A 15,913-nucleotide genomic window follows, 5' to 3' on the forward strand; every position below is an offset into this window, starting at 1 on the left:
TATTTTGCAATTTGAACCCTCACGTGCATGTAAACAAAATTCAGGCACGTTAGAAAGCTCTAACTGGCAGTTGTGTGCTTCCTAATGCCAGGTCATACTCACTACAGTTGTAAAATCTTATTCCAAGAACATGAGTTGATGTTGACTTTTACAGCTGTCCTGGCCTTGATGACTAGGAAGGGGAAGCTGCGATGCTTACAACCACAAGCTCAAGTGCTCTAACGGGAGCAGGCTTCAGGTTCTGTTTGACCTTGGGCAAGGAAGTGACTTGCTCACCGTCCTTTCTCCCACTTGTAAAGCTGAGTAAGAACAGTACCCATTTCACAGAGTCGCTCTGAGGAACAATTGGAGACCATGCCTGTAAAATGCCTAACACATCGGAAGGACCCAATAAATACTGTAATTTTTTCTATTTTTACCCGTCATAAAGTCATAGTGGAAGCGAGGCATACCAGGAACGGTTAAGGGAGAGTGACTGTTAAAGACTATTTTCGGGCTTACAATGACAATTTCAAAACTATAAGCTGTTTATGTCCTAGAATGATCTTTTCTAAGTCACTTTTCTGGGCCCCCGTTTCCTGACCTGTTAAATGGGCACATAAATACCTGCTTCCATCTTAACACTATTTTGAAAATTAAATGAGAAATTATGTGGAGAATTCCTTGTAAATTAACTTTAAAAATGACTTATTGGGCACTTATTTTGTGAAAAGCCCTGGGCTAGGTAAGTTGAACAAAACGAGCAATGTCAAAACAAGACTAAAACTTGGGGCAATCCTTAAAAAAACTATTATAAAAATTTAAGATGGTACCATTAGTTAAAAACCTCACAGCCCCAAACTTTGATATTTGCTTATTTATGGGTAAAAATGTTTTAAATGAGCTTCATTTCACATTGCCATGCAATAAAGTACATATTATATTACTAAAGAACTGGAATTATTTTAGAAAATCACACCCAGGCCTTGCTTATTCAATAGTTACTCATTGAGCGTTTCCCACCAACTGGGGTTGGGCAAAGAAGATTCGAATGTTAACATTAACAGCTGGGAAGTTAATTATTGCTCCCTATTTTCATAAGGTTTATCAAAATTTAACTGAACTTCCTTAAGGCACTGAGCCACCTTGTGACCTCGTGGTCTGAGTAGGCAGGGAATCACAGCACAGGACCAAAGGGAAGACTAGAGAGCGAGGCTTTCAGCAAGTTCCTCTCTGCTCCACCTGGGCTTCACAGCCAGGAGGAAGCTGGACAGGAACCATGAGTGCTTTCGCGCTCGGATTCTGCAGCCAGACCAGCCCTGGTTCACGTTCCTGCCTTAGCACTAATCTAGCTGCCTCTTCTGTCTCTGCGCCTCAGTTTCCTCAGTTGTAAAATGAGCATAATACCAGCACATTCCTCAAAGGCTAACTGTGAGGATGAAAAGATAGCACAGAAACCCCGACTCTCCCCAGAGCAGAGTATGACACAAGAAAGGATCCATAAAATATTTCACGTGATGAGAATTATTAGTTGTTATTGTTTTACAAGTAGTATGCAAAATATCCTCTCTTTATAAATTAGTATGCTGACAGGAGTGTTTCTCAAACAAGACAATTTTATGTTAAAAAGACTCTTTTACATGAAAGGAGAGGGTGGGAGAGAGGGAGGGAAGGAACTAAAGCATGAAAGCAGGTCCCTGTTCCCACTGAACTTTCAATTTGGTAACAAACACTTGCAGATTGATAGCGAGAAGATGGAGTCTGAGCTGTAATTAGATGTAAACAAATGCAAACACTTCCACCTCTGAGCTGGCTCCAAGGGCTGATAACCACAGCGAGCAAAAAGTGGAGCCATGGCAGTTCCCTGCCGTCTTGGTTCCAGTTAGATCTAAGATCTGTGCTCACTGGGTGTGTTCAGAGTTACTTAATGAAGCCTTCACACAGGGGTTATGTAGGCCAGGAGAAGCAGTCTACTGGGATCAGAGGAAGATGGGTAAACAAGCACAATGTGGGGAAAAAAGATAAACCATAAAAACAAAAACAGCCATAAAACCAATGAATGTTCTAATAATAAAGAACAATGTGTTTCCAGAAACTAGGTGTGGAAGGAGTTGAGGTGGGGGAACTGTTCTTTTACGTATAAAGCTTTAAAGGGTACGAATGAAAACTCACACCAAGGTTTAATTTTTTTTAAGGGTCCTCCATTTGCTAGCTTTAAAGCTAATAGTGAATCCCTGGGTCCTCCCTGAGATGGTACCCCCAAACCCATCCCTCTGAGCTTTAAGGCAGGGCGGGGGAATGACCTGAGCCTGCCTGGCTGTGCTCCCAGCTCAGTACTGACAGGAAACGGGTGCAAAGGGCAGTGGGGGAAGAGATACTGCTAAGTCTCCTTTCTGGCTAGCCACAACCTTTATGAACAGTTTCTCTGAGAGTGGTTTACAGAACATTAGTCCAGGAAGGTATTTCCAAAAACAAATCAAATAGGTTTGGAAAAACACTTGACCAGCATTCACATCTGGGACTTTCTCCAGGCACATTAGCATTTTAAGAGCTCTGAGAAGTCTTGCAGCAAAGAAACCAGTTTATATTTGTTTAACCATGTAACTGGGAAACTTTGGGGTTTTGGCCAGTTTATGGGGCAGATGATGGGAACCGAATCCTCCCTGGAAGTAGAGATGGAGAGGAGCATATTGATGGGCTTCTCAGGGAGGGAAAGAGATGCTGTTGGAAAAAAAACAATTGAGAAGCTTGTTGCAATTCAAGGTGCTGTGGTGGATGGTGGGTGGTGGGACGCATGTCTGAGCGTCATTACTCTGTCTTCTAAGGGCGGGGGTGGCCTCCAGCTAACTGGGGAGTTAAATTTGCTGACTCAGGTGTGCAAGAGGGGGCTCTACCCCCAAAAGACTGTCTGCATTCTTTCTCATTCACCATCCAGCAGCTCTTTCAGCTAAATGCAGTCATGACGACTACTGTTATACTAATACTGGCTAACATTTGTTGAGTGCTTTCTTCTGTGCCACGTATTCTTCTAAGTACTTTATATGGATTAATCAGATTATTCATCACAGCAACCACATATGATAGGGGCTATTATTTCCATTTCATTAATGAGGAAATTAAGGCACACTTGAAACAACTTGAGAAAATATTTAAAGAATATATTGGAAGATGTATAAAATGCTAAACATACCCGGACCTGTATTTTACTAACAGAGTGTTTGGTTTTGCTATTAATATCCTGAGAAATACTCTTCGGGAAATTTTGCTGGTGACTCATTCCCTCTCTTAGCAGTAAGGGGACATTGGCCTTTCCTGGCTGGTGGGGTGCCAGCTGCCCACAGCCACCCTGCACTAGTGGTGGCCTGCTTTCCACAGCCCCTCTCAGGCCCCTTTGTGAAACACAGATGGAGGGGAGCATACCGATGGGCTTGGGGTCTTCTCGGCCAGCTCTCTCCAGTAAAAACAAAATGTGAGCCACACATGGAAGTTAAGAAATTTCTAGTAGCCACATTAAAAAATAAGTCAAAAGAAACAGATGAAATTAATCTTAATAATCGAGTCACTCTATTTACCCCAGATATCCAAAATATTATCATTTCAACACATTTTAAGCACTCAGGAGCCACATGGGACTCCTGGCTACTGTACAGGATGCTGCATTCCAGGCATTGGTGTTTGTAGAGTGAATGCTGGAGGCAGAATGACTGCTATGTACATAAGAGTTTGGGCTTGGGAGTCACAGGAACCAGTGATCAAATCCCAGCTGCTCCATATTCAATTTCTGTGACCTTGGGCAAGTCACTTAAACCCTCTGTGCCTCAGTTTCCTCATCTATGAAATGGGGATAATAATGGTTCTTCCCTAATATACAGAAAGTACTGAAACAGGGCCTGAGGCATAGTAGTACTCCAGGAGTGTTGGCTGCAGGGACTCATTCCTGAAAGCGAATACCCTTTTAAGGCTGCTGGAAAGAAGGGGCTCCAGGGCTTCCTGCTATCTGACATTTGTTGCAGCTCCTGGGTGGCCCTAAGGCTGAAGTTGCCTGTGGTGGGTCTAGGTATCACTCCCATATCAGAGATTAAAGAGCAGATGGGCAGGAGCTCTTTAAAAAGGCTTCTAAGCAACTCCTGGAGAGTGTATCTCCCACATTCTTTTGATACACAAGTTTCCCAGTTTACACAGCACTGAGGACGAGTTTATACTGCACAGTGTGCAGTACAAACCCTTTCTCGTTCTGATGTCCATGTTTCATGACTACAGCAACGAGTGGTCGCAGGGGCACGCTGCACCGATTGCAGGTGACCTCACCAGGAACCCTCCCAACCACAGGCCACCTTCCCGTAGCACTCTGGCTCAGCTCAGATACTTAGCTCTTGCTGTGACAACTTAACTACTAAATGAATTAAAAGCCTAATATCTTTCTGCATAGCTGTGAGATAACTTAAATGCTCTCACTTGTTTATTAATTGCTCTTATCCTTAAATCCAGTGCCATTCCCCAAAACTCATTTGGGTCGCACTTTTGAATATCCTCTTTCTAGGCACTTTTCACAGACAACTTTTCCTAGATTTGCAGCCTAAAAGAACATAGGATTGGGAAGTAAGAGGCGAGTGTTCAGGGACCATTTTTCCATTTGTTCTAGCTCCAAGATTATGAATCTCTTTAAGATTCTAAGCCTTGATCTTCTTATCCATGAAGAGAGGGACTGGAAGTTCTCTCTAAAATCCCCTCCTATATTAAAAATCTATGAGTTCTTGGGCAGGCCCAGTGGCTCAGGTGGTTAGAGCTCCATGCTTCTAACTCCGAAGGCTGCCGGTTCGATTCCCACATGGGCCAGTGGGCTCTCAACCACAAGGTTGTCAGTTCAATTCCTCAAGTCCCGCAAGGGATGGTGGGCTCTGCCCCCTGCAACTAAGATTGAACACGGCACCTTGAGCTGAGCTGGCTCCTGGATGGCTCCGTTGGTTGGAGCGCATCCTCTCAACCACCAGGTTGCCAGTTCAATTCCTCAAGTCTCGCAAGGGATGGTGGGCAGCGCCCCCTGCAACTAAGATTGAACACAGCACCTTGAGCTGAGCTGCCGCTGAGCTTCCAGATGGCTCAGTTGGTTGGAGCGCATCCTCTCAACCACAAGGTTGCAACTTGAAGCTGAACGGCACCCTCCACAACTAAGATTGAAAGGACAACAACTTGACTTGGAAAAAAGTCCTGGAAGTACACACTGTTCCCCAATAAAGTCCTGTTCCCCTTCCCCAATAAAATCTTTAAAAAAAAAAAAAATCTGAGTTCTTATATTTTAAAAGATAAAAGTTGAATAATGCTGAAAAATGAAGTCCTAATATTCAAAAGGGGAAAACCCAACAGAGTCTCACTGTTCCTCTTAGAGAGGCTATAAAAGAAATAACCAAGAGTCGTGGGGTGGGTGGGTCAGAGGAGACAGGACAACACCAATGGAGAGAGACCAACACAAAGTAAGTGAGCTGTGGCTGATGTTAGATAACACCAAGGGAGGTACAGTGTACACATCTCCAATATTTACTGTGAAGTTATTATTTTGGACCTGCTAAAACAGATAACAGTTTCTGAAAACCACTTTCATTCTAATCTGACTTGTTACAATACAACAGCATCAGATATGAGCATTAGGAAACTGGCTTAAAAGAAAAAAAGTGCATTATCAAACTTGCCTTTGGAGAACCTATCTTACATTGCCCACAAAGCACAGAATAGGAACTCTGGGAAATAATGGGCTCATGTCTCCCACTCCTCTCCTCCCAGGAACGTGTGCTCATACAGGGCTGATTCTCACACCACTAACTCTTCTATGTCTGCTCTCTCACTGGCTTTCTCTTTCTCTCTGGTGTGCACTATGTGCAAAAGAACATAGTTACATTCTTAGGTATCCAAAACTTCCTTTGTAAGTGTTTCACCCAGGCACGACGAGAATACATTCCCATAATAAAGTACACTGGCTTAAAATTGAAAGCTGCGCTTGTAGATACCAATTAGAAATAAAAACAATAGCATGCCTTTTCTGTTGGCATAGACAATGGCTTTTAATAACAAGTCCTAAATAAGCCTTTCCTAGTCTATTGCTCTTCACCTGTGTCTTGGACTAACTATACTGCCCTCTCCACTGTGGTTTCCTGCAATGTAGTCCTGGGACAGCATGAAGTCTACGGTGCGTGAAATGTTTACAATAAAATAAGGAAGCCATGTATGACATAAGTGTCTGCAAATAAAGACAATGAGAAACACAGCCACAGTCTCAGGGAAATATTTGCAAACTACATTATCTGACAAAGGGTTTATATTCCAGAATATATACAGAACTCTCAAACTTCAATAATAAGAAAACATCCTCGTTTTTTTTGTTTTTTTTTAATGGGCAAAAGATTTGAACAGACACTTCACCAAAGAAGATACATAGATGGCAAATAGGCACATGAAGAGATGCTCAGTCGTTAGGGAAATGCAAATTAAAACTGTGATGAGATACCACTATGCACATATCAGAATGGCTAAAATTAAAAAATAAACAAAATACTGGCAATACCAAGTGCTAGAGAGGATGCAGTGGAAATGGAACTTTTATACCCTGGGGGTGGAACTGCAAAATGGTACAGCCATTTTGAAAAATAGATGGGCAGTTTCTTAGAATGTTAAGCATATTCTTACCATATAACCCAGCAATCTCACTCCTAAGTATTTACCCAAATGAAATGAAAATTTATGTTCACCCAAAAACCTGTATGCAAATGTTGATAATGACCTTATTTGTAACTGTCAAAACTTTGTCCCTCCACTGGATAATGGATAAACAAACTGTGGTATTCCCATATAATGGAACACGGCTCACAATAAAAAAGGATGAATTACTGATACAGGCAATATAGGAAGAAGTTTACATGCACTAACTATGTTTAGTGATTCTATTTCTATGACATTCTGGAAAAGGCTAAAATGCAGAGACAGAAAATGAGGGCTGACTACAAAAGACGCCAGGAATTATTCTCTATCTTCATTGTGAGTTGGTTACACGACTGTACGCATTTGCTAAAACTTGCAAAAACTGTGCACCAAAAAGGATGGTGGTTGCTGCATGTAAATTAAACCTTGATAGAAAACTGGAAAGAAAACACCAGAAAATAAAAATATTTGTAAAATAATAAAACTCTTAACAGAAAAATGCCAATGCCAATCACATCAACTTGAAGTTTTTCTACACGCCACCCGCGAACTGCATTTCCAGCTCCCCACTCTAATTCTAATGTCATACGCGAGATGGGGATCAATAAAAAAGGATGCATTTTGCCAACATTAGCCCTTCGTCTTGCTTTTTTCCTTCTCAGAGTTCACCACTCACTGTACATGAACCATCACAGCTTGCATTTCCTCGGGCTACTTTTTGTGATTTCAGAATGCTATCTCTTTATTAATGATTTTCAGTTGCACAGAATATTCATGCAGAAGTCCTGGACCCCATAAGCAGACTTTGGTTACCGCTACAATAAAATGATTCTGTAACAGTCTGATGATCATAAACAACCTAACCGTAGATACAAAGTTTAACACATTTTTTGCGGGAAACGAGTAAACTCGTCATATCGCCTCTAGTTGGAACCGGCAAAAATTTTGCAAAGTAAATAAATAGAGACCTCTTTTTAAACTAAAACACTGAAAGTTTCATAGAAAAATATCAAATAGATCAAAAGATATGAATATTTTCGGAAAGTCTAATTTTGGCGAGAAAATGTCAAAAAAGCCCCGTGTTATCACGTGATTTGGCAGGAAAATGCCCGCTTACAAAAAATCGTAAACCTCAATTGCATGACAAAAATAGCACTTTATTAAATGAGCGGGTATTTATTCCCTCAGACAAAGAGCACCAATAGATTCTACCATATCTTACTTCAAAGAGACCACTCGCTTAGGTGAAGGGTCTGAGGGCTCTCAGATTAGAGAGAACAAGCAGCTTAACCTGTTTCCTGGGGCACCTGGGAAGGTGAATAAATTAGCAAGTATCTGTATGACCCTTTTTCCTCAGCACAGAATGGGTTTCTGAAGCAACGGGACATAAACAACCAAGGTCTGATGTTAGGCGACAGGGAAAGGGACTGAAGATAAAGTAGGCAGCCCTCAGGCTGTCTCTGGATCCAGAAGTTATGAAAGGGCTGGTGGAGAGGGCAGGAAAGCATGTCATACATCAAGGAGCCCTAATGTCAGGTCCAAACCTAACTTGCCGTTTTACATTCCCAACAGCAAACTGTCTCTTCTGGGCTTCAAAACACAGGTGAGTGAAAAATCCTTGAATGGAAGATAAGGTAGTCTCAGTAGACACTGTGAAGTGAGGACCTTTCTACTGGTAGAGTTATATAAAAGAGGGCTATCAAGGTACTCGAGACAAAGGATCACAAATTCCCCTAACCACACTGCCTTTTGTGCTCAACAAAATTACTCTGATAAGTGGCTTGTTTTCGTGGCTTTGTTCTTGGTACCGGCCCTGGGTTTGGGGGCTGACTCTGCTCTTTCAAATTGTTGCAAATGCAGCCTAACCTCATGATGATAAAGGTGAATCAAAGAGTAAACGCAGGAAGCGGAAAAGGGCCATGGGGAGCAAAACTAAAACGAGAAGGGAAACAGCAATTTTAGCAATGACAATGACAGCCAAGTGAAAGGTTACTGAAGAGACATAACAACCAACTGCAATGTGTGAACCTTGTTTATATCACAACTTAAACAAATAGGCTGTGAAAGGCATTTTGGGGACAATTCGAAAAATTTTAATATAGGTACTGTTTAGATGATGTGGAGAAATTACTGCTGATTTTGCTGACCATGACAAATGATGTCATAGTTATGTAAGAAAATATCTTCATTTTTCTAGACATGTATGTTGGAGTATTTAGAGAGGAAATGTCATGATACCTGTGTTTAGTTTAAAACACTCCAGCAAAAGGGAAAATTAAGAAGCAAAGGTGTAAAGTTCTTCACCGTCATTAAATGCAGATGGTATGTTCATGGTGGTTCATTTTACCTTTGCCTCTACTTTTACTAAATGGTTTTTAAAAAACAAGATGAAAAGTAAAATTTAAAACAAAAGTTCAATGAATAAATGAGAACAAATGAAAGAAGAAACTGTTCCTGTATTAGAAGTTTCCTTTTTACTATCCTTTAATGACTTTATTGGAGTACTGCACGATTAATTCCCATGTTTAAAAAAAGCAATATTTTTATATAAATGCCACAAAGATAAAGCTGAGGGAATAAGCTCAAGAATTCAGTTATTTAAAACAGTAATTTTCTAATAATTTACAAAGGATTTTAGAGGTCATTGCTTATATTGACAAGTGAAAGGAAACTGAGCCAAAACAATAAACCCCCAATTGCAGAAATTATCTTTACAGATCAAATCAGTCCTGGGTTGGAGTGCCAGCTGTTTCCTTTATACACTGTGATCAAGTTCACGGACCTTCCTGAGTTCAGTTTTTTCATTTGTAAAATGGGACTAACTGCAGCACATTCCAGGAATAAATGAAATAAGACACAGTGTGCTTTTGCACTGCTCAGCACATGGCTCCTCAAATGTTGCCTGTTCTTCTGTTCACAGGCTGAGGGGGAAGGATGTGAGGATATGAAAGTGTGTGGGAAAATGAGGGCAGGCTGGCTTCTCACAGAAATCACTAATTAGCCAATAACCACTGACCTGCTTGGGCGCAGACAGGACTGCGAGGTCAGCCAAAGCTTCTGTCACTGCCTGGAACCCTCAAGCTGTCCTAGAATTGTTTACTTAAAGCCCCCTCAGAGGTCTGCTCCTTAGCGCTGTCTCTCACTCCATTTGGGCCCAACTCTCAGTGCAACTAATCTCATCAGCTAATCTATGCTAAATTATTAATGGGATCCAAGAGGTTAATGTGTAACAAGTATACACTCCAACAGAGGCATGCTGGAGACAGGAGGCCTCCATGAGTCATTAGAGTCTGGGTGGGAATTCTGGGTACCGGGCAGCCCTCCTCAAAATAAATCAAATTCTAGGGAGGCATTTTAAAACTCCTGCCAGCAAAAGTAATTCATATGTGAATGATATCAATTCAACAAGGGGGCAGACCAAAAAAATCCTCTATTGACCAGACCAGGACAAAAGGGTATGTTTATGAGCTTTGACCTTGGGTAAGTCAACTTAATGGACTTCTCTGTCTGTTTTTCCATTTGCAAAGTGGAGGTCGAGGTAAGGATTAAAATATATGTGTATGACCCACCACGTAAAGCATGTGGAATAGTGTCTGCCCCACAATACATGCTCAACAAACGTTAGCTACTGTTAGCATTATTTGCAGATTAGATTAGATGGAAGTCAAAAAAGATGCTCTGAAAACTTAAGTAAAAAGGGTTTTCTAGATGGCGGCTTCTTCCACTTGTGTTCAATGTAATTTGGCCCACAGTGTAGCATGGTGGTATCAGATCTGGGTCCATGTCAGCCCCACAGCCTCCCGGCTGTGTGACTTTGGACAAGTGGCTCAATCTTTCTGAGCTGTGATTTTCTCAACTATAAAATAAGAATACTACCAACCCTGCAGTGTTAATGGATGAATTACATATGACACTGTATGGAATGTGTGAAGCATACAGACCTCACATACTCATAATACGAGCCCCAAAAATGATGGCATTAATTATATTTTCCAGCCTTTATGATCGTATCCTTGGGAGCTCAGCCAAGAAGTGACAGTGCATTCTAATGGGCGTGATGGACAGAGTCCCCACTACCAAATGGAGACTAAGCCATGGTATTCCCAACATAAATCCAATAGGCACAAGGCAATCTAGCTGGGTTGAGAGGGACCCTCAGCTTTGACCAGCTCCGGTGTCCCCAAGAAGCAGCCATGAGGCATGTCTGGTTATTGAGACTGTCTCATTTTCAACCCCCCGACCCCCAAAAAAAGTGAAGATGGGACCTTGACTTGGCTGTTTGTCCTTGGCGACAAGTGCCATGGGGTTACAAAATAACTACACGCCACTACCCCCATTTCTTTTTAAACAACATTTTCTGATTATGAAACTATTATTGTGTTTCCCTGAAATTAAGACATAGCCGGACAATCATCTTTAGTGCATCTTTTGGAACAAAAATTAATATTAGACCCAGTCTTATATTATATTATATAAGACCAGATCTTATAGTAAAATATTTTATAGTAAATATAAAAATATATAGTAAAATATATAATACCGGGTCTCATATTAATTTTTGCTCCAAAGGACGCATTAGAGCTGATTGAACTGCTAGGTCTTATTTTCGGCGAAACACAGTATAGAGTCACGGTAAAAAATATAAAAATGAAATACCTTGCCTATGTTCCTACCAACCAGAAATAATCCCTGTTAATATTTTCACGCATATTGCTTCAGAACTTTTCTTTATATGCACATGTACCCACACACTTTACTATTTTTTTAAAAATGAAATCATACCATATGTACTAAATCATCACTGCCTGTTCAATATATATTTCTGTGTTTGTTAACATAAATCTATGCCATTATTTTTAATGGCTGCATAGGAATCTATCAAACGCATACCTCATAAGTTACAAGTTACTGATCTATCCTCACTGATGGACACTGAGGTTGTTTCTAGCCTTTTGCTATCACAAACAACACTGTACTGAGTATTCTCCCACAAACGCCTTTACACAGCTGTCCAATTATTTCCTTAGAAGTGGCATTGATGGGTCAATGAGTGTACAATTCCTAAATGCCTTAAGAAACAAAAAACAGCTGGCCCTACTGAGATGGGAGGGTGAGAGAGGTATTTTAGCAACAGAAAAACACTGTCTTTTAGGCCCAAGCAAACAAAACCGTCTTCTGTTGTCCTACTCCACTGCCTTCGCTCACTCACCCACCAGAAAGCATGTCTATATCACTGATAAGAATAACTAAATCCTCTTGTGCAAAATTCAGGGTCAAATAGAGTGTTTACGTGACAGAACTTGGGGGTTCATCTGGAAATGCAATGTGAAGGATTGGAAGAAAGTGGCTTACAAAAGCAACACACTCTCCCGAATGGCTCCCAGGGTCCTGCCACTTGCCCCTCCTCTTGGTATGTGGGCAGGCAGGCAGGCAGCTCAATGAACTCTACTGAGGACCCATTGTGTATGGGACACTGTAGTCACAAGGGCATACATACCATAGGAAAGAGAAGCCTCCCCACTCCCCATCCTGAATCCTGAGGAACTTACAAACAGGATGAAAATCACAAATAAATGCAAATACACTCAAGTGCCCCAATTGTACACACGGACATAATCAATGACGGTGAAACAGAGACACTGTAGAAAGGGCAGCCACTGGGCCAAGAGAAACTTGCAAGAAATAGAATCTGAAAATGCTGCAGGAGGTATAGAGAAAACAAGAAGACAGACCGGGCTCTCAGCCCACCTTGGCTAGCAGGGTGACCTCGGGCAAGTCCCACAGCCCTTAGAAATAATGATAGGTTACCGAGAAACTCCAAGCTTCATCACAAGACCCAGATTAGCTTTGGGTTTGGTATTTTAAGCTTTCCTTCCCTTGCTATGGTGTTTTGACTTCTATTGTCATGATCTGTTTTTAAAAAATCTGCCGTTCAGTGATCGTCTACCCTCTGCTAAGCGTGTTCCGGGAGTCTTCACTATTTCATACTCACTTAGTCCTGACGATACCCATGGAAGGTACACATTATTCCTACGTTACGCTCTAAATGTGCTTGAGGTCACCTCAATAACTGGAATAAAGATAACTCCTGATTTTATCTACATGGCACAGAGGAATTAATAAATACTTTATGTCTGAATAACCGCCCCCGTGAATGAATAAATTAAGTTGTAGACATCTTACTAAACCCATGAAGTTTTCACTACATAAGACTCCTTCTACACATATCACTATTTTTTCTTGAAAATTAGATGTACATGAAGAATCAGAAATGAGCAAGACATATTCCCTCTACAGGCAGTAGTGTAAGAGCCTCAGTACCCTGCCCTGGGCAGACTCCCATGATCCAGCAACTAAAGGGTTACCTAGAGCTTGTAGGGGGCTTTAGGGGCCTGTTCCAAGGCTTGGGCTACCTTAAATTCTGATGAGTTGGTAGTGAATATATAGGGTATCACTCCTGGAAATAGATAACAACATCCCAGGACTACAGTTTGCTCATCTGTTCAGAATTAGCATGGTAGCCTAGAGTGGATTGCTAACATTTCCTCCAGCTTAAGTATTCTACCATCACATGAGAAGAGAAGACGTAGAAAACAATAATGGAGAAAGCCAAGGGCCAAGCAAGCAGCAAGCTATAGACAGTGGTTATTGCCTCAACTACAAATTCAGCAGGGACTCTCACATTTAGCTGAACTTCTGAATCTCTTGGAGCACTTAGTAAACCTCATCTCACTTGCAGGGGAGAGGAGTTTGTTTGTTTGTTTGTTTTTCTAAAGAATCTGCATTTGTATGAGGTTCCCAAGGTACTCCTAAAATTTACTCTTGGTTACCAACCACTGCTCATGCAGGCAAATCCCTGCAGCTGAATGGATTGATGTTTGCAAAGAAGATATTTTCCTCTCTGGCCAGAGGGACTTCTCCCACGCCCCCACCTATTTTCACTCCCTGTGCAAAGGCTACCTGGTTTCGGAGGTTTCCATGACCTGCTGGTCCATCCCTCTAATGGCTGCTGGTGAATTGCGCCATATTCCAAAGTTCTTTCCAACTGTTCTGAGCCTCCTACATCTGAATTCAAAGAAAGGGTGCAGAAGCAGCTGGAAGAGAGAAATCAGAGTGGCATAGTCCAGCAGCAACCTTTGGAAGAGCCGATCAAAACTGCTGGGCTCCTGATTTCATCCCACAGGATGAAGGAAGGGCCCACCATGTTGATCAGTCGCAAGCAAAGACCAGAAGGAAAAATAAAAGTTGGCACGGGTGATTTAGAATGTGGCACCAATAACGACTAGCACTGATTTAACGACTAGAAACCAAATAAGCTTTTCTGAAAAAGTAAGGCATCTTCCGTCGTCCTCAATCTTCACCTTTTCAGATTCTCTCTTCTTTGTGTTTTTAACAAGATCTGACAGCGATTTGTCCAGAAAATCAAATCAAATGTCCACTGACTTGGGTAATTTTAAAAAATAAACCTTGAGGATTTTTTGAATTATGATATTCTCTCTCTCTCTCTCTCTCTCTCTCTCACACACACACACACACACACACACACACACACACACAAATGCACACATACACACACAAATGCACACACACACATACACATCATGCCTAGACAGAGAGAAACTGGTTGTAGAATAAGACAGGAAAACATGGGTTGTCATTAGTCTAGCTGTGAAATCTTGGGTCAGTTGCTTCATATCCGAAAGCCTCAGCTCTTTTACCAAGTACAGTGGAGGTAAGAATGGTTTCCCCCCCCCCCCATAGGGCTGTGGCAAGGATTAAGTGAAGCAGTGTATGTAAAGTACTTTGCACAACGCCAGTAGAGAACAGGACCACAAGAAATGGTAGTTTTTAAAAACTACCATTTGGTGTTTTTGCTGCCACTTTAGGGCAGAAGAATGTCACAAAGTACCAGTGTTCAATAAATTGATTAGTGAAAATATTATTTATCTTTCGAACATATATTAGTAAGATAGAAGAGGAGGAATCCATATTTCCTTTCTAGCACATGATATATATATGTATATATATATATACACACATATATACACGCATATATATATACATATATATACACGCATATATATGTATATATATGCGTGTACATATATATGCATATAATATATATATATATATATGCACATATATGTAAATACTCGTGTATAAACTTTGCACCTGCTAACTCAGATTTGGGAAGTCAAGAAGAAAGTTCAACATTCTTACTAGCAAGGCCAAAAAAAACCGTGAAAAATGTCTTGCGGTTGAACTTGCTAGCAGCTGACAGTCTTGGCACCAGGCAAGCTGCTGGGACTATTGTTTCTAAGTGCCTCCTCTCTCAGCCTCCCACCCCCACCTCTTGGCTCTTCAGAGAGTCCAACAGACAGTATTTCAGTTATAGCCCACCTAGCTTTGGTGGTAACACAGCACTGGATGGTGGATGGGATAAAGCCAACGATGCTACAAGCCTGCGATGCTACCAGCCTACGATGCTACAACCTATGACTTGGCTACTCCAGGTTAGAGGACCAGTGCTCTTTTATTAAAGGAATAATAGAAGAACTTTAGAAATAGTAACTCCAGAAGGGAATAGGACACTGCACTCTGTCTTGGTGGAAGAACCTGATACAGCTATGAGATAGCACAAGTAATCATTTGGGAAGCATTTTAGGAAACTCCCTGAGTTTTGGTCTTACATTTTGTTCTTATTTGGAGATGCCAGAAAGAGCCTAAGAAGTTATTCAATTCAGAGAAGCAACTTAAAAAAAAAAAAAATAGGAAGAAGGATAAAGTTTTAGAAACAGTAAGTCCAAGAATTAAAAAAAAAGTATATTAACAAACATTCTAAACAGAGGACCCAATTAAGAGATGATTTCTAATTATATGCTATCGTCAGTGAGAAAATAATGAGGCTTCCAAGACAGTAAAAGGTTGCTTCAAGACTGCAGACTGAGATAAGCTTTCCAGGGTGCCCAGAAGGACACATCCCTGATGATGGCCAAACATGTCAACACAAAACCTCAAAGAATCTGGCCAGGATAGAAGGAAATCTAGTTGTGGGCACATACACATTTGACAGAAACCTGACAGTGAAACCTACAGTGCCAGTGCTACATTTCCTGAAACCACAGAATATTAGCTAAACTAAAATTGATAGGACAAATTCCAAGAAACACATAGTTTTCATGAGGCCCATTTGGAAAATTTTTTGTAGCCTTACATGGTTTAAAAAAAAAAAGAATAGAAAACA

At 41.1% G+C, this 15,913-nt stretch overlaps 1 protein-coding gene across 2 annotated transcripts in view; it reads right to left on the reverse strand.

The window, feature by feature from the left end:
- ADAMTS9 (ADAM metallopeptidase with thrombospondin type 1 motif 9) overlaps nucleotides 1-15,913 on the reverse strand; it is a 161,860-nt gene that overhangs the window by 138,589 nt on the left and 7,358 nt on the right. The window lies entirely within an intron of this gene.

The sequence above is a fragment of the Rhinolophus sinicus genome, linkage group LG10 (genome assembly GCF_036562045.2).
Source record: "Rhinolophus sinicus isolate RSC01 linkage group LG10, ASM3656204v1, whole genome shotgun sequence".
Lineage (NCBI taxonomy): Eukaryota > Metazoa > Chordata > Mammalia > Chiroptera > Rhinolophidae > Rhinolophus > Rhinolophus sinicus.